Genomic DNA, 25,379 nt, shown 5'->3' with positions numbered 1-25,379 from the left:
TTCGCTCACTCTTTTATCCTGTATCACATCACTACCCCCATATGTGCAGAACCCCTGCCAGTTCTTTCTGCCCCAATTGTATCCCCCATTGCTTTGCACAGAGCTCAGCATTTAGTATAAGCTCAATAAATGTTGGTGGAATTGATTATGAGGTCACAGAGCGAAGGTCGGTGTGTTAGCTAGTGATGCTAGCTGCTGTAACAAATAATCCCACACATATATAATGGCTCAAATCCAATAGATGTTCTTTTTCTGATTGATGTTCTTCTCCTCCAAGCGTTGATTCAGGCACTCTTGCTCCTTCCGTCTTTGGCTCTACCATCTTCTGCCTGCGGTTTAAAAGTTTGGGAGCTTAAAATGAGAGAAAAAACAAGAGCAAAGAGGATCATGGAAGTGAAAATTTTATGGACTAGCCCTGGAAGTAATGTACATCACTTGGGAAAATATTCCATTTAGACAAGTGAAAAGCATTCAAAACAGGGGAGAAGAGAGCCTAAGAGGAGTCCTTTAGGAATCTATGTTCTCCTGTGGAACTAGACTGTAATTGCCTAGAGGGCAGGGATCATGTTTTCTATATATTCCTTTCTTGCACAGCATTAGCACATTTCTAAACAAATAACAAGAATGGGAAGGTTTGGGGTTGACTGACCTTGAGTTTGAGTTTTCCCATCTGTAGAAGAATTCTGTTGCCTAACAAGGGTAAAATCCAGAGTCAGGGAGTCATTGCTGCCAGTGATCTGATGAGATCATCTGGTCCAGCTAGCTGTTTGTATTAATTAAATTTCTTAGAGAGATGCATGTACTTAGATAAGATACAAAAAACACCAGAAAATGTCCAGCAAGTTTCTGTCTTAGAAGGATAAGTTGAGAGTTTTTCACTGGGGAGAGTTTACTTATTTATTTTATTTTTGGCCACACTGGGCTTTCGTTGCGGTGTGCGGGCTTTCTCTTGTTGTGGCGAGCGGGGGCTACTCTTTGTTGCGGTGCACGGGCTTCTCATAGAGCACAGGCTCTAGGTGCGTGGACTTCAGTAGTTGCAGCACGCAGGCTCAGTAGTTGTGGTACACAGGTTTAGTTGCTCCGCAGCATGTGGGATCTTCCCAGACCAGGGCTCGAACCCATGTACCTTGCGTTGGCAGGCGGATTCTTAACCACTGCGCCACCAGGGAAGCCCCTGGGAAGAGTTTATTATTTTAATGTTCCATTGCACCATTTAAAAAAATTATATGTTATAGGTATACAATATAGTGACTCACAAATTTTAAAGGTTATACTTTATTTATAGCTATTATAAAGTATTTGCTGTATTTCCCTTTCTGTACAATACAATCTTGTAGCTTATTTTATACCTAACAGTTTGTACCTCTTAATCTCCTACCCCTAACGTGCTCCTCCCACCTTCCTTCTCCCCACTGGTAACCACTAGTTTCTTCTCTAGATCTGAGTTTGCTTCTTTTTTGTTACATTTGCTAGTTTGTTGTATCTTTTTAGATTCCACGTGTAAGTAATATCCTACAGTATTTGTCTTATTCTGTCTGATTTATTTTACTTAGCATAATGCTCTCCAGGTCCATCCATGTTGCTGCAGATGGCAGCAACAAAGAATGAAATCTCTCTTTTAGATCTGAGTAGTACTCCTTCATATGTATATACATACCACATCTTCTTTATCCATTCATCCGTTGAGGGACACTTAGCTTGCTTCCTCCACATCTTGGCAGTTGTAAATAATGCTGCTGTGAACGTTGGGGTGTGTGTATCTTTTCGAATTAGTGTTTTTGTTTTTTTCAGATATATAACAAGGAGTGGAATTGCTGGGTCATATGGTAGTTCTATAGCTACATGTAAAAGAATGAAATTAGCACATTGTCTAATATCATACACAAAAATGAACTCAAAGTAGATTAAAGACCTAAACGTAAGACCAGATACAATAAATCTCCCAGAGGAAAAACATAGGCAGAGCACTCTTTGACATAAATCATAATATTTTTTTGGATCCAGCTCCTAAAAGAAAGGAAATAAAAGCAAAAATAAACAAATGGGACCTAATTAAACTTCAAAGCTTTTGCACAGCAAAGAAAACCATCAACAAAATGAGAAGACAACCTAGTGAACGGGGGAAAATATTTGCAAATGATATGACAGAAAATATATAAACAGCTCATACAACTCAACATCAAAAAAGCAAACAACCCAGTTAAAACATGGGCAGAAGACCTGAATGTACCATTTCTTAAATAGCTAGTTATTGAGTGGATTTGAAACTTTGAGGTACCATCCAGTGCACCTAATGGATTTCTATGAGAAATGTTAGCTAATACTGTCACTTATATAGCAGAGGAATATGCCAGAGGTAAGATGAAACAAATCACTCAGTGTAGGTAACAGTATCTCCAAACACTTAATAATTTCTTGTTATGTTTTCAGTAACCCACTGAGGCTCTTTGCCCATTTTATAGTTGGGGAAACAGGCCTAGAGTGGTTAATTAGCTTGTTCAAGATAACTCAGCTAAGTGGGGGAGCTGGAATTTGAACCAGGCAGCCTGCTAAGCTAGTGCTCTGTAAAAGAAAAAGCCTTTTCTCCTCTCTGATATGAACCACAGCAGACTTAAGGTAAGGGAGAAGTGAGGTGATCAGCTCAACGTTCCTGGAATGCTGGCCATTCTCTGGGAACGATCGGATGAAAAATCTCAATTCGATTGGCCGAGTTGCTCTGGTGGTGGTAAAATAAACATCATTTCGCTGACAATTATTATAATAGACATTTCCCCAACAGTTAATAAAGTGGTATAGATACTACTTGATAATATAATCCCTGTTGCCAGTTTGGCTGCTAAACCCAGGAAACCCCTGGGCAACGGGAGACAAACGCATTCTTGCGTTGTTACTTCCTTAACTCATGTCACACATGACTAGATAGCATTTCCATCATTTGAAAGCGTTTGGTTATTGTCCTCCTGTTGATGCAGTGAGTCTATAAGGACTTGGACTTGCAGAGGTGTTGTGATTGTCATATGTGTTTTGCACAGCCAGGTCTAATTTTTTTTTTTTTTGGTAGATCACCTTCAGGGTAGGTTAATATTTTTAGCCAAAGTAAGACACAGTATTTTGATCCTTTTTTCTGACTTCTTAAAGCTCTGTATTGAAAATGGGTTATTTTCTCAGTACCAACTAGCATGGCTGACCTCATTTCCAAATTGGGAAGCCATGTTTTTCTCATGCCAATAATGCAACCATTTGAAATTCACAGTGAGTGAAACAGAAAGCACACAGTCCGTTCTGACAGGCGAGCCACACTTGGCACTGGGTAGGTGCTTTGCAAATGTTTGTTTTTAAAATTTATTTATTATTTATTTGGCTGCATTGGGTCTGAGTTGCGGCACACGGGCTCTTCGTTGCAGCGTACGGGCTTTTGTCTCATGGTGCGTGGTCTCCAGAGCGCCTGGGCTCAGCAGTTGTGGTGCACGGGCTCTAGTGCATGTGGGCTCAGTAGTTGCGGTGTGTGGGCTTAGTTGCCCTGCGGCATGTGGGATCTTAGTTCCCAGACCAGGGATCAAACCCTCTTCCCCTTCATTGGAAGGCAAATTCTTAGCCACTGGACCACCAGGCAAGTCCCTCCAAATGTTTGTTGAATGACTAAATGAAATGAGTGCATGAACAAAAGAATGCATCTTATTCTGGTTACTGTCTTTCATTTTGCAGAAAATAATCAAGATAATATATTTTAGGAGTGAGATTAGGATACAGAGTATGAGCTCATTTTTCTTTTGATATAATTTCAAACTTACACCAAAGCTGCAAGAATGATACAAGGAATTTGCATATACCCTTTAGCCGGATCACCAATTGTTTACACTTGGCTCTATTTTTTATCATTTCCTTCCTCCTTACCTCTTTCCTCCTCTTCCTCGGGTAGACACACACACACACACACTCTGTATGTTTGCAGATAATTTTCCTAAATCATTTGAAAGCAAGCTAGAAACCTCAGGCACCTTTGCCATAAAATACTTCAGTGAGTATTTATTTCCTAACAAGGCTGCTCTCTTACATAAGTACAGTACACTTATTAAAACAGAAGGTTTAATATCATTGATATAAGACCGTTGTCTAGTTTTGTCAGTGTGGCAGTAAAGCCTTTGATAGTTACTATTTAACCCAGTCCAGGATCCAATCCAGGATCAAGCAGTGCATTTAGTTGTCATGTGTCTTTTATAAATCTGTATTTAATGAATATTTGATTAGACAAAAGCTATGATAGAATCTCAGATGAACTACACTGGCCATCCTTCTCATGCATTCAGACAGTATACTGTCTAAATATTGGAGACACAGGGTATTCTGACTCCTTGTGCCTTCCTTAAAAAGATGAGGGTTTTTTGTCATTGTTGTTTTGACAACTTTTCTTATTACTATATCCCTGGATCTCACTACCCTAGTTGCAAAAATATTTTTCCTTATGTTGAATCAGTAAAGGTGCATTAGATAGAACTTACGGTAAACATTGTTCTTTTCCCGGTGTTACGTACTTGTGTTACTGTTTTTCTCTTCTGTAGCCTCCCAGCACAAAAGTTCCCCTTTCTCCACTTTCCTCCTCTTCCTCCTCCTCTCTAGACGTCTTTAATTTCACAGCGGGACCTTGCAGTAATGTTAGATTGGCTCTGGTAAAGGCATTTTGATGACCCCTGTCTCGGATCATTATAGTAACTAATAAAAGCTTGCAAACGACTGTTACTCTGTAAGCGTGATTTCAGTGACTTGCGGCCAGCTCAGCTGTATAAATATGGAGAGTTTTTTGCCGTGTAAATTTCGATCACAGGGAAATGTATCTACCATTCGGTTGAATGTTTCTTTTAAATTTAATCACGTCTGAGTGTAAAATAGCAAGCAGAAATAAAACGGCATTGGAAACGTGAGCTTAAGATTCGGAAAGAATGGACGTGTTGGTCCTCGTAAAAGCGTCCTGCTCCATCTTCTGCAGAGCGTTTTGGGTAAATGCAGAAGGTAGGGGATGGGTGGCATGAATAGCAAATCCCTGGTTATGCATTCAACCAAAAGGCCAAATCACAGCCCCGATATTACGGGGGGCCTGGAGACGCCAACTTGTACCGGAGAGAATGATGCATTATCCTCAAATTCATGAACTGCACTTTTTGAGTTAAAACTTGAAAGTAGATAGCGTGATTATCTTTATGCTGTTGAATTAAAATTCTGACTTCTAGAAAAAAAAATCACTTTTATATTTTTCTTTTGAAGTTGCATGCTGTGGATCTAATTAATTTTCACTGAGTTAAAGTTTTGCACGTTTGAACTGCGTTTTGCTTGAGTTTGGACTGGGGCATCTCATGAGCCAGTGGAGTGGTGCTTTGGAGGGAGGGTGGGAAAGCGCTGGCCGTCTGTCTTTACTGGAGGTGGGGGTATAAGGAAGATGAATTCTGAGGCTGTGACTGGGCCAGTGGCCAAAAGAGTCGAGCTGCTGCCCCGCGTCTGCTCGGCGTGCAGGACATAGCGCTGTGATGTCTGAGCCAGGGCTTTGCTGAGTGTGGACGCGTCTGCTTTTCTTCCTTACCTCTGGGAGGCAGAGACACTACACCCTGGCCTGCGGGGGAGCGAGTCTACTCAGAGGGTCCCCTCCTCTGGCTTCTTTCCTCCATTCGGTCATTTGCACAACAGATATTTACTAAGTGCCTGTTTTGTATCTGGCAGTATTTAGGAATGTGGGAAAAGTCAAGGAATAAAACACATTACCACCCCTGTGGATGCTCGTAATTCGGGAGGGAGACGGGTGGAGATGGGGGTGGGAACAGACAGATGTAGTAAGTACGTTATATCGTATGTCCTTCTAGATCGTGTGGCCAGGTGACTCTCTTTAAAGGTGCTGTTTGAGTAAAGACTTGAAGGAGGGAAGGGAGTTAGTCCTATAGAACATTCCAGGCAGAGGGAACAGTTAATGCAAAGGCCCTTTGGCGCAGGGCAGACTCTGCATGCTTGAGGGACACAGCCAGGAGGCGAATGTGACTGGGAGCGGTGAGCCAGGAGGAGCGCGGTGCCAGACGGGGCCTCAGCATTGAAGGGCTTGCCTTGACCTTGAGTATCCTGGTGCCATTGGAGGCACTGACCTGATTTAACGGGGCCTCAGCATTGAAGGGCTTGCCTTGACCTTGAGTATCCTGGTGCCATTGGAGGCATTGACCTGATTTAAATTTCAACAGGATCCCTCTTGGTGCTGTGTTGAGAATAGACCATGGTGGGTGTAGGGTGGGCGTAGGGGTTTAGGAAGAGCAGGGAGATCTGTGAGGAAGCTTTGCAGGGATCCAGGGGAGAGGTGATGGTGGCCATGACCAGGCTGTTGGCAGTGAAGGTGGGGAGCAGTGGTGAGACCTGAGATCGTTTTTTTGTTTGTTTTTTTTTTTGCGGTACGCGGGCCTCTCACTGTTGTGGCCTCTCCCGTTGCGGAGCACAGGCTCCGGATGCGCAGGCTCAGCGGCCATGGCTCACGGGCCCAGCCGCTCCGCGGCATGTGGGATCCTCCCGGACCGGGGCACGAACCCGTGTCCCCTGCATCGGCAGGCGGACTCTCAACCACTGCGCCACCAGGGAAGCCCCTGAGATCGGTTTTGAAGGCAGCTTCCACCTGACGGAAGCGATGTAGGATTTGAGAGAAAGTTATGAGTCAAGATTGACTCAAAGACCATTCCCTGAATGTGACTAGGAGGATGGGGTGGCCATAAATTGTGAGGGGGAAGGATGCACGTGGAGCCTGTTTCAGAAGGCAGATCAAGTTCTAGACATCTTGAGTCTGAGATGTCTAGGCATCCCAGAGGACATGCCATGGAGGCAGATAGGTACCCAAGTCCGGAGATGAGAACAGGGATGTGGGCCGGGCTGGGAGCCTGGGAGAGCTGGAAGTGCCTGGTAACGGTTGCCAGGGTGAATGATTTTCACGTCATCCTGAAAGTGACCTACTGGTTATTCGGGGGATCTCCGGTGTGCTGCTAATCCTATGTGCTCCCTGTTAAGAAGATGCTCGGTTGAGCTCTTAAAGGTGATGCTTCCTTGGTGTTAAGTGTCAGCACCTGAGCTTTGCTGGGTTGGGGTGCTGGTTGTGCGCCCTCGAAGGAAGCTCTCAGAATCACGGAAAGCCTGAGCTAAACGCAGGCTTAGAGGTTGTCTTTCTCACCCCTAACTATAGGAAGAGGAGAGTGCGTGCCCAGCTGCGGGGCAGAGAGTGGAACTGGAATCTGCGTTGGCTGACTCACTGTCCCGTTCTCTTTCTGCTCCACTGAGCAGTGACCAGCTCCTGTTTGAAGAGGCATTCAGAGAATAGATAATGCAGTGTTCTTGCTTCTTTCATCCGTTTGTCCATCTTTTATCACCCAGGAAAAGTTAGAGTGCGTTCTAGAAAGGAGAAGACTGCTGTTGCTTTTCTGTCTTAATTATGAGTACCTTGAGTGTTTCTCAGCAGGGCAAACCAGACTCTTCAGGAACATTCATTATGATGGTTTTGGTAACAAAACGGGAAGGTAAGAGTCGGGGAAGGTTAGGGATTCATTTTCAGGTGGGGATTTCTTCCCCTCTGCCCTTCTGGGAGAGGAAGCATGTAGCTCTTTGGGTTTTCTTCCTTACTTGCAGGGGACACCTGCTCTTGGACCTTCTCCTGAGATGGGGCTTGGGCTGTGCTGCCTGTCCCTAGCCAAGCTTAGAGGTGATTTAGGGCCAGGTATGTGACCCTACCCTTAGCCAGGCCCTGTATCCTGTCTCTAAGGCACCACTGGGAGGCAATATAGCACAATCTGAACTAGATTCAAATCCTGGTTCCTCTGTTGAATTGCTCTGTGAGCTTGAGCAGTTACTTAACATCTCTGAGCTGCAGTTTCCTTTTCTGTAAAAGGGAAACATCCTACATGAGAATGTTGTGAGGAGCCAAAGGAGAGCAAAATGTATGTCGAGGGCTGGGCCCTGCACGTGGCACAAAGTAAATGTTGAGTTAATGGCAGTTGTGAGCATCGCTGGCATTTCCTGTGATTCCTACCTGAGGCTTAGGCCAGTTTCGTTAAGCTCGATATAGCTTCCAAAAAAGATGTGCTAATTGGATTATTGCATTTTCATGCTCTTATATTTATATATGTGTGCATGGCTTTGGAATCTACACATGTATATATTTATCCATTCAAGTTTCTCTTTTAAAAATCTGTAAGAATTATATTTTTGAGTCATTGAACCATGAGGAAATTGTTTTTCAAAAAAAGATTGCTATAAGTGATCATTATGTAGGCCATCAAAATGGAGAATAATGTAGAACTGGAAGGAAGAAGGAAAAAAAAAAAAGAGGAAGAAGCTTGATGTTCGTACAGAGCCGTTAGTAGAGCGCATATTGTTATAACCTGGGTATTTAAAAAGAGCGGCACTCGCCTGCCTTGTTTCGAGGTTGGGTGGCACAGACAAGGCTGTTTCGGGCTTGGGATGAATATTTTTTTGATGAATGCTACCACGTGTCGGCTTGTAATCAGGAGTGGCTTATCAGCAGCTTTTCCCAACCTGACATTGCACACGGAATGCCCCGATGGAGGAACGTTAGCACTCTGAATGCTTTCACAGTTGAATTCCACACACATGAATTATGACAAGTGAGGCGACTACTCTGTGGTTTGTTGTGTCTGGTCTGGTTCCTACTTTTAAAGTTGCAGTTGCGTTTGGTCATTTGAAGCTTATTTTCACAGTCTGGCCAAGCCAGCAGGGTCCCGGGGCTCTGTAGGGGACATAAACCACCAGCCTTTAAGTTAGAGTGCTCAGTAGATAAGCATTTCAAGACTTCATTGCATCATACAGAAGGACTTATGGGCTTATTTCACATACACTATTTGACTTCATTTAGATATTTCATGGAAAGAAAAGCCTTTTATTATCACCGAAGGAAAGGACTGCCAAACGTTGTGAGGCTCAGTTGAAGTGTTATAACGGAGGTACAGAGCGCAAATACATTTCACCGCCTTACATAATGGGGTGTTTAATAATAGTTGTTTCTTTAAATTCAGCACATGTATCTTAGATATTTGCACTTGGTAAATTATAGGCTGTGGTTCAAGAAACTCCATTTTGTGTGTGTGTTTTTAAAAATTTGTTTGAATAAAAGCATGGACTGAATTTTAAAAATGACCGTCGAGTGTGTGATTTATGTTTATTTCACGCGCTCAGATTGAAGCGTCCACGCCAGGAATGAGCACTTTCCCTCCTGTTTTGGAACAGATGGAAATGTGAGCAATAGCTGGGGCTGCTGACCTGCTTGGCCACAGCGTTGTTGACTGTTTTGTTGGGTGGCCATAGGCCTGTGGTGTGGATCGGGGGTCCGGGAGGAGGGGCTGGGAACGCGTTACACTGTGAGGAAGAGGCCCTTGGCTGTCTAGGAGGAAACCCTGCAATCTTGCTGTACCTGTGTACCTGCATCATCCCCAGGAACTGTACCTGCTCAGGTCGCCAGGGCTCAGGATCAACTGATTCTCCATTTGAGGCCTACTTGTGTTCTTCCAGAACGTGGGGAGCTGTAGGGACTGAATTGTGTTCCCCCCCAAATTCCTGTGTTGAAGTCCTAACCCCTAGTACCTCAGAATGTGACTTTGTTTGGAGAGAGGGTCTTTAAGGAGGTAATTAAGTTAAAATGAGATTATTAGCGTGGGACCTAATCCATTATGATCGGCATGTTTGTAAGAAGAGGAGATGAGGACGTAGACACACAGGCAGGGAAGACCGTGTGAATACACAAGGAGATGGCCATCCGCATGCCAAAGAGAGAACCCTCGGAAGAAACCAGCCCTACTGACACCTCGATCTCAGACTTCTAGCCTCTAGAACTACGAGAGAATAAATTTCTGTTGTGTAAGCCACCTAACCTAGGATACTCAGTTGTGGCAGCCTGAGCGAACTGACACAGGAGCAAATCAGAATCTACAGGAGGGCATGCCTCATTTGAAAAAGTCTATTTCATACTATATTACAAGTTGAAATTTGGAAAATCATGGCAGGAAAACCTTTACAGGAAGGAAAACCTCTAAAGCTTGGCCAAATCCACGTGGCAAGCAGCGCTGTATTAGTGCATGCTGCAGGACAGATGGTCCGCTATTTACGATGATTTGACTTGAGGTTTTTCAACTTTCTGATAGTGCAAAAGCAATCCTCATTCAGTAGAAACCGTACTTTGAATTTTGAATTTTGCTCCTTCTCTAGGCTCGCAGTAGGCGGTACAGTACTCTCTGGTGATGCTGGGAGGAGGCCTGGCTCCCATTCAGCCACACGATCACGAGGGCAAACAACCGACACACTTAGAACCGTTCTGTGCCCAGACAACCAATCTGTTTTTCACTTTCAGTGCAGTATTCAATACATTATGTGAGATATTCAGCACTTCATTATAAAACAGGCTTTGTGTTGGATGATTTTGCCCAGCTGTAGATTACTGTACATGTTCTGAGCATGTTTAAGGTGGGCTAGGCTAAGTTGTGGTGTCCCACAGGTTAGGTGTATTAAATGCATTTTTACTTGGCGATATTTTCAATTTACAGTGGGTTTATTGGGACATAAGCCCATTGTAGGATGGGGAAAATCTGTGCTAACATGTAATATCTATTGAGCACTCACAGTGGGCTGGACCCAGGGAGAAGGGTCTTGCCTACATCATCTCCTCAAGTCCTCACCCCAATCCTGTGAGGTAGGAGCTATTATCTCCATCTTATAAGTGAGGAAACTGAGACAAAGAGGTTAAGTGACATCCGTGGGATTCAGAGGCAGGCAGCTGTGCTCCGGGCTTGTCCACGTTTTTGCTTCTCCAGCCCTGGGAGGTCGGGGTCGAGGGAGGGGTGGTCATCCAATCCATTATGACTATTGGCTAAAAGATACTGGAACTTGCTGTCTTAGACCACGTTTTGGTCCCACCACCAGAGAGAGGCTATCGAGTGTGTTGAGCTTGGTGAAGATGTCGCTAGTCATAATAATAATCACTCATATTACAGAGCACTTAGTGTAAGCCCTGATCGGAGCTTTGTTTTTGGTTTTTTTTTTTGCGGCACGCGGGCCTCTCACCCTTGTGGCCTCTCCCGTTGCGGAGCACAGGCTCCGGACACGCAGGCTCAGCGGCCACGGCTCACGGGCCCAGCCGCTCCGCGGCACGTGGGATCTCCCCAGACCAGGGCACGAACCCGTGTCCCCTGCATCCGCAGGCGGACTCTCAACCACTGCGCCACCAGGGAAGCCCCTGATCGGAGCTTTGAACCCGCCTCTTTGACCCTCACCGTATCCCTAAGTGGTTTTGCCAGGGCTTTCCAGCGGGCCGCCTCCAGGTCATGGGACTCTGGCACCTGAACCCCTCAAGCAACACTGGGCAACACTGCTTCCCCAGCAAGCCCCGCCCTTGCCTAGCCATCTGTATCTGTCACGGGGAAGGGAACAAGGGCAGCTGACATTTGAATTTTAAAATAGAAGAAACTTTGTTCTTTTTCCCCTTACTACAAAAGCATCGTATGATAAATGTAAAAAAATCTTAAAACCAGAGCAAAAATAAATAAATCATCTATAGTTCCATCCCCTAGAGAGAATGACTGCTAGTGTTTTTCTGTCTGCCTTTCTAGTCTTTTTCCCATGGAAATATACTTACTTTAACCGTAAATGTACTAATATTTTTAGGAGCAGCAGCGTCAGTTAGGAAAGAGCAAGGACTTTGGCACAAGACGAGTTAATATCACAGCTTTCCCTTCCTAACCGTGTGACTTTGGACATGTTATTTAGTTTCTCTGTCTCCATTTTGTGTCTTTAAAATGAGGATAATATATAAAACTCACTTCACTGGGGTTTGCAGTAGCCCAGTGTATGCAGTGTGCTCTTTTGTAGCATCTGGCACACAGTGACTAAACTAACCATAACTTTAAGAAGAAAAGGTTTTTGTAACACATATCTGTTACTTAGCAACATGTCGTTCAACAGACATTTGCTGAGCAGGTATGATTTGGGGGTTGTGTTTCCTTCTGTGTCCGTGTTTATTTTTCCAGCCCTTTTTAATGGCTGCATAGTATTTCACCATCACTATGAATCATAATGTATTTAATTTTTATTGGATATTTATTTTTCCCAGTTTTTGTAGACCATAGACAATGCTGTGATATGTTTCTTTGCAACCTTATGGCTCATTTCTTCCCCAGTGGTTACTATTTCATTAAGATCAATTCCAAAGAGTAAGGGGTGAACAGGAATGCACGGTTTAAATGCTTCGTTGAAGCAGGGCCAAATCCCCCTCCCCGCTCACGCCCGCAAAGGCTGTGCCAGCTTACTGTGAACCTGGCCATGGATGAGAGTACTTATTTCTATTTGTAAAACTTTGATGTAATATTAGATTGATGTGCTTAAAAGATAAACAAGGCATCATTCTTCTCTGTGGGTGACTGACCCAAATCCGTTACGGTGAAGGACAAGCAGTGACTTTCAGAATAGAGAGGGGAGAGACCAATCAGACACTGACGTACAGTTAATCGTGTGGTCCAAGCACAGATGACAGTGACAGCTCTCATGTATGGAACCCTTACTGTGGGTCAGAAGTTCTCTACAGTGTTCTCAAACCGTGTGATTTAATCTTCACGGCAGCGTTTTGAGGTGGGGACCCTTTAACCCATTTTACAGATGCAGAAACAGAGGACTTTAGGGAAGTTATGTAATTTGTCCAAAAAAGCACACATTAGGTTACCGTTTGGCAGAGTTGGAAGTTGAACCCAGGCGCTCTGACTCTCAGGTTCTTGCTCTTGTCCTGGGGTACTGGAGATGGAGCTGGAAACGTGGATGCAGGAGCCACCATGCAGATGAAGTGAGACCAGGCCTGGTGGCTGGCTGGTCTCGCGGGGAAGGCTGACAGGGTTTCTAGCTTGTTGGAATAGAAGGCACAGCTTCGGCAGCAGACATAGGGAAGCAGAGAGGGGGAAGCCATGTAGAGCGAGTGTGCAGATTCAGATGGGGCTATAGAGACTGGGGCTGGAGATCGCCCAGGAGATCCAGGTGATCTCCCTTAGCCTGTTTTATGGCCTGTGTGCATCATCCTGCTTAATCCTTTCACCACCCCATGATGTAGGAGTTGTTCTTACCCCCATTTTATAGCTGCAGAAACCGAGGCCCAGAGAGCTTGAATAACTCAGTCCTTGAGTATCACAGCCAGAATCAGACCCCAGGCAGCCAGATTCCTGGTCTGGGCCAAAGCCGATGGGAAGGAGAACTCAGTGGAGAGTTTGCACCCTAGGAACCACTGTTGGAAGTGGTCTCTCCCTCCTTTTGAACTTTGTAGCGATTACTGTCTGTAGAATTCATCTGGCAATTAATCATGTATTCCCAGTGACACAGCTCTCATTGTTGTCCTGACATGTTATTTCGATCATGTATTGTCATTTAACTTCTTGTGCTGGGCAGACAACTGAGCCTTGATAGCCCCCTGACCCAACCCCCAAACATGTGCACCACAGTTCCTCAGAGGGGGACTCGATAAATGTTTGACTGAATTTCATTTGAGGGGTCTTACCCTGCAGACTTTAGACAGTGACATTTGGGGAGGGGCAGGGGGCGGGAAGGAAGGCGAGCACAGCACCTAGGATTGCGATCCGATGGAGTTGGGAGAACAGAGAGGAGATTGAGGACTAGAAAGCATCTCTTTTGCACCGGTGACGAGAGGACAGAAGGGGTGTCTCGGCCGCCTGCATAAGCCCCTCTTCTCCTGTCTCCTTCCTCCGTGGGGATGTCCCCTGCGCTCCGGTTGTACTGCCAGGGCTCACTTGGCTTTGTACTTCCCTCGTAACCAGGATTTGCTGAGTGCAATTGTAACCCTGTATTTCCAGCTGGGCTTCGTCATGGGAGGCTTTCCAGATCTTCTCATGTTTCCCATTGGAGCTGTTGGAAGAGTGGTACTCAGTAGTACTGGGTACCATGAAGGGAGGAGACTTGGGTTCCAGATACAGGTGGCTGCATCACTTACTCACCATGGCCTCGGGTAGAGGACTTTGCTTCTCTGAGCCTCCATTTCCACATCTGTAAGATAGCGGTACTTCCTTGTGAGGCTTGTAAGAGCCTGGATGGAAATGTGAAGTCAGGAAAGAGTGCTGGGCCCGGCGAGGGCTCCATCAACGTTGGCTGGTCTTAGAGTCGGATATCTTCAGGAGCGTATCTAGAGGCCTCCCACTCTGTTGAACACCAAGGTGAAAGGCCAGTGTGTTCCTTTCTTTTCTTGTGTTTACGACAAACGTTTCACCACTTTGACTCTTGGACACTTTTCACGGACGGTTTGGTCCTAATCATCAGCTCCTCTCCTGGTCCCCTGAGCATTTCCAAAGCACCGCATCCCGCCCCCTTTCTCAGAGGGAAGTGTGGCCCTCAGACCTTGGACCACTCCGAGCCTGGTCATGGTCCTCATCTTTGTTTACCAGGGTGATGATGATGATTAAATTTATTTATTTATTTTTGGCTGCGTTGGGTCTTCGTTGCTGTGCGCGGGCTTTTGCTAGTTGCGGTGAGCGGGGGTTACTCTTCGTTGCGGTGCGCGGGCTTCTCATTGCGGTGGCTTCTCGTTACGGAGCACGGGCTCTAGGCGCGCGGGCTTCAGCAGTCGCTGCGCGTGGGCTCAATAGTTGTGGCTCACGGGCTCTAGAGCACAGGCTCAGCAGTTGTGGCGCACGGGCTTAGCTGCTCCGCGGCGTGTGGGATCTTCCCGGACCAGAGCTCGAACCCGTGTCCCCTGCATCGGCAGGCAGATTCTCACCCACTGCGCCACCAGGGAAGTCCCTATTATTATTATTTTTATTTTGTAAGAATTAACTGGAACTTCTTTTTCAGTCATTTCATTAGTCATTCAACTTTTTTGTTTTCTTTTGAGGTGGGAGACAGATTACTTTGAGGCAGTGGGTCAGATGGAGGTGGCTGGCTGGGTAACCGTATCCCCGCTGAGTCAGCTGTCTGCCCAGACAACTGAAAGCTGAGGTATGCTGATGACTCGTCACCAGCCAGCGTCACATTAACTTGAAATTCCATTTCTGCTCCTCAGCTGTGGGAGCTTGGATGCCTTTGTGGGTTGTTGGAAAGCACTCCAAGTATTGTTATCGATCGGATTATGGAGCCTGGAATTGTCGGTTGTCCCCTGAAGTGACGTTTTCCATTTGAGACCAAGGCATAAAATTGTGAAATGGGATGGTTCAAAAAGGTGGGATTCGATGCTGTCAGTTTTTAGAAAGGGAACGCCAGGCTCTGACAAAGTCATTGACTCACAGAGGTTCTCCAACAGTTGGCAAAGCCGGGACAAGGTTTGTTCTTCCTACGGATTGGTCATCCAGCACCCACCCCCCTGGGTCTTATCGCCCTTCTGCTGAAATTATCGGGGCAGCTGTTTGTTTTGGGTCTCCTTCCTTGAGTGGAGAGGCAATCTCAACGTCAGGGATGGTGGCTACCTCAAGGCGCCCTCGGCCCCTCCTCCTGATTCATCGTATCCCTGAATCACGCTGTAGCCTTGGAAAAGAAGTCTGTTCAGTGTGTTTGTTCTCTGGTATCTGCATGTTCTGTACATCATCCATCTTGGGTGACGGATAAGGTGGCATACGGGGTTACTTTGCCTCCCTACCGTAACATACATGATGAAAGAATAACGCTTAGTAAATGAGGATGTTTATCTTATTATGCTCTAAGAATTTTAACTTCCTTGTTGTTGTGTTTTGACTTCTTTAAGTTGGGCATGAGCTTGGAAGATGACTTGAGGGTGGGGGGCAGGGGCGGGGCTGGTATTATTTGCTTGAACAAAGAGTTTGGCCTCTCTGGTTTTATTCCTTTAAGTCATTTGTATTTCACCTCAAAGGCCTGTAGTAAGAAGGCTTTTGTTCCTAATTGGAATATTGGGACCCATAGAATTCTCTAGAAGAGAGCTTTGGCCCAGCTGTGGTGGGACCTGGTGCTTCATCCCACAGAGTGATTCCTGTAAACAGCAGTTTTTTTCAAAAGTTATTTTCATTTTTTTCCCCTTTTATTCTTTTTTAATTTTTTTCTTCCCTTTCCAATAATGGAGGGCTCTTCCTTTTCACAGTTGAAGCCACTACCTCCTTCTTAATTATAAAGCCGGCAGAAATCATCATTTGACAAGGCATCTCAAAGAATTGCAGTTAATATTGTGACCTAGTTGGTTGCTTCATTTTTAAAAAAGTTGTTTTATTCCTCCCCCATATCAGCTCTATATGCTGATTATGTAATCGTAACTTCTCCCAGAAAATACGGATCCCATCTATTCATACGACAACCTCCGATTTCACTGTGGCGTGTCACTTCCCACAGAATGTTACCGCCGGGGAAACTGAGGCTTGGGTTTGCTACTCTCCCTTCTTCTGCACGACCCGCCATTGTCAAAGATGACAGTGATAAGTTTCTTGTTAGTAGCATCATCACTGTGAATGTGATTCTTGTTCTCATCTAATAGAGAGCCTTGGTTACCCACAACCCACTTCCAGCTTTTGAGCAGATACATAGGGATCCACTCTCTAGAGTGAAGATGAAATGATATCATTTGTTTACCACCTGGAGTTGTTCACCACGGGCTGTGAAAAATATGTTCTCAATTTAAAAGTTAGAAAAACAAGTGTACCAGCTATCACAAAGCTCTCCCCTCCAAGTAAACATGTTTATAGGACAAGACTCAAAACAAAATACTTGATCACGATAAGCCCAGCCAATGAAAAGAAAGTAAACATGTTTACCCACAAAAGCCTTTATAAAGAGCCCAGGTGGCAGCCAGCTCTCTGCTCACTTGACTGTTCCTCCCGGGAGCAACTGAGGCTCCCCTGGGCCTCAAGGACAGAGACACCACTCGCCCTGCCAGTAGGCGGCTCACCTTTATAAGCCCTGCTCTCTTAGCTCAGCCCAGTTTGCCAACGAGGATGGAAGGTTTGTATTTTGTGCCACTGAACTGAACCACGAGTGGAAGGTATTTGTGAAATTGAGCCTGGAGTTCCCGTGATTCTCAAATAGCAACTTGTCATAGGTAGAGTGCCAAGTAGGCTTAGGGGGAATCTTCCTGGCTTCCTGAAAGAACCCAGATTAGTATCACATGTAATGACCTTCTGGGTCCTGGGCACTGTAGTGTAGACATCCAGGCTATAAACCGTGAATTACACCCAAGCCTGGCCTCACCCAGACCACTCTGGTGAAGGAACCAAAGGGCTCGAGCAGGAAGTTGGTAGAAAAGACAGGGGTATCCTGAGTGTTACAGGGGTTTTCAGGGTACAGGGAGTGAGCCTTCAGTGCTGTAAAAGAGAGGAAGGTTAGAAGGGGGATGACAAATTGTGCGTGTGGCAAAGAGTTAAGGACTTGAGGGATGGTGCCTTGTCTCTGCAGTCCAGGAGCAAATTCAGGAGAGAGGGCCCAGTCCTAGGTGGCTCTGTGGGAGGTGGTTAGTGAATTTCAGAATTCAAAGTCTTTATTCCAGGTGGAGCAGTTCTAAGGGATGGTGAGATCGAAGTTTTGGCCATGCCCTCAGGTGTAGAGCAAGTGGTTCTGGTTAATTAGCACTTAATGAGCCCTTACTCTTATGGGCAAATATTATCCCAATTTTGGGGTATGGAGGAGTTTGCCCAAGGTTATAGCTAGTAAGTAGCATAGCCAGGATGGGACATGGGAAGTCTGTTCCATAGCCTGTGCTCTCAACTACTGCCCTATACTGCTTCTCAAATAGACTGGAAGCTTTTAGGGTAAGAAAGTTAAGATAACAAGGTGTGTATTCACTCAGTGAATGATTTTTTTTTTTTTGAGTGGTACGTTATCTGTGCCAGGTCTGATGTAAGCCTTGGCCAGGCTGTTGGAAGGACCGTCTTCATGGCTGTTGAGGTCGACAGAAGTGGCCACAGTGAAGGAATGTAGACCGAAATTGTGAACCAGATACTAAAACATCCGAGGAAGGTGTAGAAGAGCATCCTTGACATGTAGAGGCAAAACCCATGTGGCTGGGTTGGGAGCAGTGGTCGCCTCACACACGGTCATCAGAAGAAGGGTTTTCAAGGATCAGGGAACCACAGTGGGGAGGGACAGTGGTGTTCTCCTTGGGGGTAGATGGCAGGCAAGGTAGACTGTTAGCAGAGCCAGAACTTGGCTCTAAGAAAGGGAATTAAAGAAAGGCCAACTCTTCCTTCTTTGTTTGCCTGAGGTCAAGGGATATTGAGTGAATGGCTTCTGGGAAAGGTGAAAGGGACATCTTTAAGGAAAGAGGAAAGTCTCCAGATTGTTCATGATGTTGGTCTCGGAGGGCAGTGGGAAGAAGTGAGCCCTGGGACCAAGATGAAGGATGAAATGGGATTCTAGAACGGCCGGGAGGCAACAGGATGAGGGTACATCTACTCCTTGAAGAGGGGGTGACAGTTAAGTCACTCATTGTCTTTGGCAGGGTTCAGACAGAAGCTGGGTTCTTACTGGGGATATGGGGAGAGGCAGACAGATGCAGCAGGAGGGCCAGCCTTCAAGTTTTAAATGGAATGTTTAGGGGATTTTTAGTGAAGAAGAGGAATAAACAAAACAGGTTTCTGGTTAAGCCTCAGTGAACTAGAAAAGTAATTACACAGACACCATATTCCCCATGTGTTCTAATTAATCTAATGGGTTTACTTAAAAACCTGTTTTTGAACAGAGATATCAGTAAGTCCTCTGGTGAGCTGAAAGAAATCTTATTAGTGAAAGTTAAGTAAAAGTAATAGTGATTAGTTCTAGGGAACTTAATTGAAATGAACTCCAGTGGCCTCATTGAAGCCACAGATGTGGCTGTGGTGACCCATTTGGTTAAATCTGGGTGACCATTTTGACTAGAACTTTCGAACTTAGCTGCTGAGATAGATGCCTATCTAGGGTACATTTGAGGTTACGATTATTTTAAAAACAGAAGTATTATTTGTTCTTCTTCTCCGAGCCTTATTAATTGAGGCAGATTGGCATTTTATTTGTGAGCTGACAACACACACCATTTTCCGCAGCCGAAGTGCTTTTTGAACTGGGTTCAACATTGTCAGAAAGTTATTCACAGGAGTTGGTGATGGAGCCTGCTCCACCCACTTCTGTTCTCTTTCTATTTTGGTGCTATTTGCAACAAAGGAGAAACTAAGTTAGTAAATTAGAGAAGGATTGAAGCTCTCCCAAATGCTCCCCTTCCTATCAGGTTGTGTAACGGATTAGACAGAGTGGGCCCGCTCTTCCTGTGGCTCAGGGACCTGAAGGAACACAGGTGCAGACCCCCTGAGATGGCCTTGGCCGTGTCCTCCCAGGTCTCCTGACCTCTCTGATGGAGCTGCATGAAGAAATCTATAAAGATTTATATGTATATATATGTATACTCATATGTACATGTCTGTTTGTGTGTGCATGAGTGTGTATGTACACATATACTTATTTGTGTTGTGTGGGTCTAAAAAATTCCACATATAGCATTCTCAAGCCAAGGGGAATCTAGTGGAGAAGCCACTGAATTTGAGTTTTGTGTCAGGGTCCCGGTAGGAAATAGGTGGCTTGTCCCTTTCCTGGGTCTGAGAGGACAAAGTGGGGGCACGTGGTGTAGCTTGGATACAGTAGCTGTAGGGAAAGGACTGCCCGGCGGGAGCTGTGATCCTTCATAGTCAACCTCCGGTGCCCCGGTGATAAATGCCCCATCTTCTCTGTTCTCCTGAGATGAGACCTCCATTGGTTGTACCAGCTGGAAGCCAGAAGACAAGGGTACCTGTTGATGCATCCACGCAGGGGGGCCTTCCAAGACACACAGAGCAAGGTGGAGGGTTGGGGCAGCATGGCAGATGGAGGATCTGGAGGAACAAAAGGAAAACCATCCGGTCCATTTTGTTCTGTGACCTCCTTTGGGTATGACACTGCCAGATGCATGGGAAAGGTTAATGTGGGACAAGAGGCCCCAGGTGTTCAGGATGGTAAGGAAGCATCTAGCTTTACTTCCCAAAGCCTGGTGCCTGGACCAGTAGCACCAGCATCACGTGGGAACTTGCTGGAGATTTTCAGGCCCCGCCCTGTACCTACTGAATGAGACACTCCAGGGGAGGGGCCCAGGAATCTGTGTTTTCTTAGCCCTCCCAGGCGTTCTGGTGCTCCTTCAAGATTGAGAACCACAGCTGGATGTCTTGAGGTTTTGGGTGGCCAGCAAAGTATGCCAGTTTGCTAAAATGGCCACTATTACCTTGCTTGGAAATGCCAGGGACGAGCATATTGTCTGTTTGAATCCCCTGCTTGGAAACTCTGCACGCTCCCCATCCTTTTTATTTTTCGGATAGGCACTCTTCAAAAGAAGTGGAATAATGGATGACACATAGGCCATGGGGGCTCATACCCCAGGCAGTTCATGCCTTTAATTTCCAAGTGCCCCTCTGAGCCATGCCAGGAAGTACCCGGCAGGGCCCAGACTTTGGAGGTTGTTTTTGAAAAACAGATGCAAATGCTGCCTGTGCTGTTGTTGTTTTCCCGGTGCCTGGCAGTGTTTGGTAAACAACTTGATTGCTAGGTCTTGGCCTCAGGGAACCACAGCTGCTCTTTCCAGCTCCCTGCAGACTTGTGCTGAGCAAGGATTGCTGCAGGGAAAAATAAAGAGGGGAGAACAAAACAAGAGAACAGCACTGTTGTTTTGTGGCTGCCTCTACCTGTTTTCCGGGAGCTGTTTTGCAACCACAGGCCCTGAGTTTTGATTCCTTACTTGAAAACACAAGGCAAGACCCCACGGCACCCCAGACTTCTTTCTCTTTGGTCAGAGGGGGGAGTGGCCGCCGCCGGACTTGGAAAGCCTGTTGTAGTAGCCACTGGAAGGATCTCTGCATTTTTAAATATGTAAATTGAAAAAGGAGAAAGCTTCATTCTTTCTAATGACCCCCAAGATGGTAATCTGGCTTTTCAAATCTCTGGGAAAACAGACTGAATGTGGCACAATTAATGGTTCAGCACTTCTAGGCTTTTCTCTAAAATATTTTAATGGGCTTTTAATTTATTGCAGCTCCTGACTAGCAGGGTTGAGGCAGGGTTGCTGCCGACCCACTGGGCCAAGGTGCTCTCTGGGGCTGTAAGCGAAGTGGAAAAGAACAAAGGCCAGCTGGAGTGTCAGTCGGGACCTCCCCAGGCTGAGCCCCTGGAGCTCACTGGATTCCTGGCCCTGCAATGGCGCAGCACTCTTCAGAGTAGAGGCAAGGGCGCAACTTCGTCAGAGTTCCCTGGAGTATCTGGTAGAAATGCAGATTGATAATCGCTGGGCAGGAATCTGCATTTCAGGCTGGTGCCCTCATTCTATATCCAGTTTGCGGTCCAGGACCTTGGTGATTGACAGCCAGTGAGAACGAGTAAGCCTAGGTGGGAAGCAAGTGATGGTGTTGCCAGATGTTTTTTTTTTAAATTTTGAGACCTGCATGTCATTTTAAAGCATTCACTTTTCATTTACTCCAAAGTTCTCCATTATTTTCGCTCCCCCTTCCTTCTTAGATCAAGCAGCCTTCTTCCTAAAATCCTTTTCTTTGGGCCTGAAATGCATCTTTCTGAATGTCCTTGTAGAGAGGTGATAAACTTTTGTTTGTCTGAAAAGATCTTTATTTCACCCTCGTTTTTGAAAGGTAATTTTTCTGGGCATACAATTCTAGGTAGATAGTTTTTGCCTCTGGGCAGTGTACTGGATCATTTATTTGGATACTGTCTTCTCTTCTGGTGGGTTTTTTTTTTTTCTCCTTTTAAATTTCAGTTGCTTTGTTTTTCATTTCTAGAGGTCAGAGTTTTGGTTAGAGTTATAGAACTTGATTTTATAGTATATATGCGTGTATTTTATATATGTATATACTATGTATTTTATAGTATATGTACTGTGAACACCTAAAAAGCTATAGTATGGTATATAGTTTGTGGTATTTTGGTTAGAGTTATACAGCTTATATTTTATAGTATATGTGCATGTATTGTAGTGTGTATATATATAGTATGTATTTTATAGTATATGTACTATAAATGCATGTTAAAAACTATAGTATCTGTAGTTTATATAGTATTTTGGTTACAGTTACAGAGCTTGTATTTTATATATATGTGTATATGTGTATGTATGTATTATATGTGTGTGTATATAGAGGGTATTTATAGTATATATACTATAAGTTCATATAAAAACTACAGTATATATCATTCACATAGTATTTTGGTTAGAGTTATAGAGCTCGGTGGAGATGGAATTCCGTATTGGGTCAGTTGGATTCTTAACAGAACACACAAGCAAAACCAGAAAAATTCCACACACCACGGTGATAGTTTATCCCTTATTTTTGGATATGCCTGGGGACTGTAATGTTTTAGGAAGTCAAACCGGACAGCACTAATGATACTCTTAAGCGTTGATTGACCAACTTACACCTTAGCTAGAAGCCAGACGCTGCTCCCATGCTGAACGGAAGCGTGATTCCTCCCTCCTCACTGCTGTTCTTTGGTGTGTCTTGCCTGTTTCATCCGCCTGTAAGCCTTTGACCGTGATGTCCTGAACTGATGGGATCCCTTTTCCACCCCATCTTCCAGTTCCTTCCAAAACTTGCCCCAGATAATCGCTCTCAAAAGCCCTTAACTGCCCAGATACCTACTGTGTTTTCCTGTGTCCACTTGTGCAGCTTCTCTGTGCTTCCCTGTAGAATTGCAGACCTGAGCCGTGGCGTAACCCTAGCCATACTTTGTTACACGGGTTGCAAGGGTTCTTTTTCTTGTCTTTTTTTAATGTGTACTATTAAAACGTTAGCTGCTGTCTTTGAAAAATGAGGAAATTTCACAAAATAGTCGCCTGGATTTCTGCCTTTGTTCGTGGAATTGAAAGCTCCTGTAGCCCTGGGTTCATGTTGCCACGTGGCAATAATGGGCTTGTGGAGCCACCGGCTGCCGTCTTAGCTGAGAAAGCCCCGGGGCCTCCAGTCTGCCGCCTCCCTCCTCACTCCCTGTACCTTATACCTGGCCTGCCTCGTTCACTTGCATTGTCTGCCTGGTCGTCGTGGGACGCCTTAGCTTTCCCCGTATGAACAAGGAAGCTCAGGTCGGAAAGGTTAAGTATCCTCTGCAAGGCCTCGCAACCAAAACTCACTCAGGCAAGCTGCAGTCAGAAGAGTGTCTAGTGCGAGGTAGGCACACACAGTTTTTTTTTTTTTTTTTTTGCGATACGCGGGCCTCTCACTGCTGCGGCCTCTCCCGTTTGCGGAGCACAGGCCCCGGACGCGCAGGCTCAGCGGCCATGGCTCACGGGCCCAGCCGCTCCGCGGCATGTGGGATCTTCCTGGACCGGGGCACGGACCCGTGTCCCCTGCATCGGCAGGCGGACTCTCAACCACTGCGCCACCAGGGAAGCCCTCAGCCCCTTTCTTTTTGCTACGTGATGTCGACTTAGTAGCTTTGCAGAGCTTCCGTGAGCCTTGGAAATGCTTCTTGGGTGTTAAGGCTACTTGAAGTTTGGACGATGGGGCTTTATCCTTTGGACACAAACTGTGATTGGCAGTATCCACCTTCCTTGGTATTTTGGTAGAGATACAGAATCTCAGGCCCAGTTCCAGACCAATGAATCAGTGTCTGTGGGGATGGGGCCCAGGAATCTGTATTTTAAAAAGCTCTTCAAGTTATTCTTCCGCGTACTAAAGTTTGAGAAACACTCATCTATAGTACATGTGGGCACTTTTCCATAGGAGTTGGAGCCGTACTCTTGGGAGAGGAATGGAAGCCTTCCTTGGGCACCCAGTGAATGTTGTCAGCTGCCGAGGGTGCAGGTGCACTAAGGCCTGGCACTAGTGCCAGGGTGAGAATTCTTCTGCTCAGGTGCACGACCCTCTGCCCACAGCTCAGCTCTGGTATTGATGACAGATCAGCATAGGAGTGATTTGTGTTAAAAACCTTCTTTTTAATCCGGAAGCTAATAGTTTAGGTTATTTGGAATAAGTGTGCTTTAACCAAAAAGACAAAGATGCTGAGAGGAAGAAGGGACGTGGAGAGCATCAGTTAATGACCTGACCTTGCAGATTAAAGAACTGGGGTCCTGAGGCATTAAATGGCTTTCCTGGAGCCACACAAGTGACTGATGACAATACTGGGTCCAGGATTCAGGCTTCTCCACTTGGATGTCTACACGTTACGTAGTATGTTTTCTCTTGATGGAAATATCTCCAAGTCTTCCTTCTTATGTAATTCATAAACATTTGTAGAATTATTTTGGAGGAAAATGACTGTGGTTACCTCTCTTCCCAGTTTGGATGTTCACTGTTATGTTTGAAATAATTTTGTTTTCATATGTTTTTATCTTCTGGAAAAGAGAGTTACTTAATAGGAATCAATACATTTATCCATGTCAGATTTGAGCTAAAGCAGCTTGTTGTTACCTGGGCACTTGATAATTGGACAAAAAATATTTTTGTAATGCCAAACTACATAAAATATTTGGCACAAAGTCTGCAATGAACAACCACCTTTCAGGGTATGTGTTCAAGTAATTGGTAACTGTATCTTTCAAAACATTATTTCCGGTTCATATTTTACAACATCACACTTGATATATTGACATACCCTCGTTTGAAAGGTGTTTTCCCCTACCTCTAGATTCTATGTCTGTCGTGCTGTTTTCAAGTTTAAGGAAGTGGTGGTTTTAGAAGTTACATCTTAGCTGTGTGTAAAAAAAAAAAAAAATTTTGTATTGCAGTGTCCCAGGAGCTTTTGCTGACAATTCCAGTTTCCGAACGAAACATTTGGGCAATGGTGAGGGCTTCAATCCCTTGTCTGATTTGCTGTCAACCATGAACGGACGGATGTGATGCCTGCTGGCCAAAAGGGTGAGTGAACATTTACGATTATTCGTCTGAAAGTTCATCAGACTAAATGTTGGCTGAAGGGGTCCTGCACGGTGCAGGAAACTGAAAAAAGGTCCCAAATTCATCAGAACAATTACACTGAAGATGAGAGACTCTCGTTTCGAAAGAAGAGTCACCCTGTCATTGTTTAGTGGTATAACCTTTTTGGATAACTTGGGCAATGATCTTAGGATTTATAAGAGACATAATAGGGCACGGGAGAACTTTTTTTGTTTGTGTGATTCTTTTATGCATACACCGAAGGGCGGCCTACCTAGATTACGAGCTACGTGCGCAGTTGAAAGAGTAATTGCTTTTCTGGTCCCATTAAAACTTGGTGATAAAGTGAACCACCTTGAAATAAGACAATAATAACCTCATCTTGAGTTGTGGGTGGTGGTGGGAGATTTAAGTCTGATTTGTTCGTTGAGGAAGTCCCATCGCAAGCCTTCCACATGACTGGGGCTCTTGAAAAAGTTAAAAGGTTGGGAACTGTGGACTCTCAGATTTTCAGAAAGACTC

At 45.2% G+C, this 25,379-nt stretch overlaps 1 protein-coding gene across 12 annotated transcripts in view; it reads left to right on the top strand.

Annotated features, from left to right (window-relative positions):
• The window catches only part of FOXP1 (forkhead box P1), a 596,348-nt gene that overhangs the window by 68,701 nt on the left and 502,268 nt on the right, over positions 1 to 25,379 (top strand). For 11 of the 12 annotated variants that reach the window (XM_067755193.1, XM_067755190.1, XM_067755188.1 and 8 more), the window contains exon 2: positions 24,710 to 24,839. The gene's annotated coding sequence lies outside the window, so the exon portion shown is untranslated. Of the gene's footprint in view, positions 1 to 16,920; positions 16,936 to 24,709; positions 24,840 to 25,379 lie in introns of those variants that run through there. The other variant, XM_067755198.1, reaches the window with a different exon arrangement.

This window comes from Pseudorca crassidens, chromosome 10 (genome assembly GCF_039906515.1).
Source record: "Pseudorca crassidens isolate mPseCra1 chromosome 10, mPseCra1.hap1, whole genome shotgun sequence".
Lineage (NCBI taxonomy): Eukaryota > Metazoa > Chordata > Mammalia > Artiodactyla > Delphinidae > Pseudorca > Pseudorca crassidens.
Note: the sequence above shows the minus strand (reverse complement) of the source record. Positions and strands in the feature narration are given on the sequence as shown.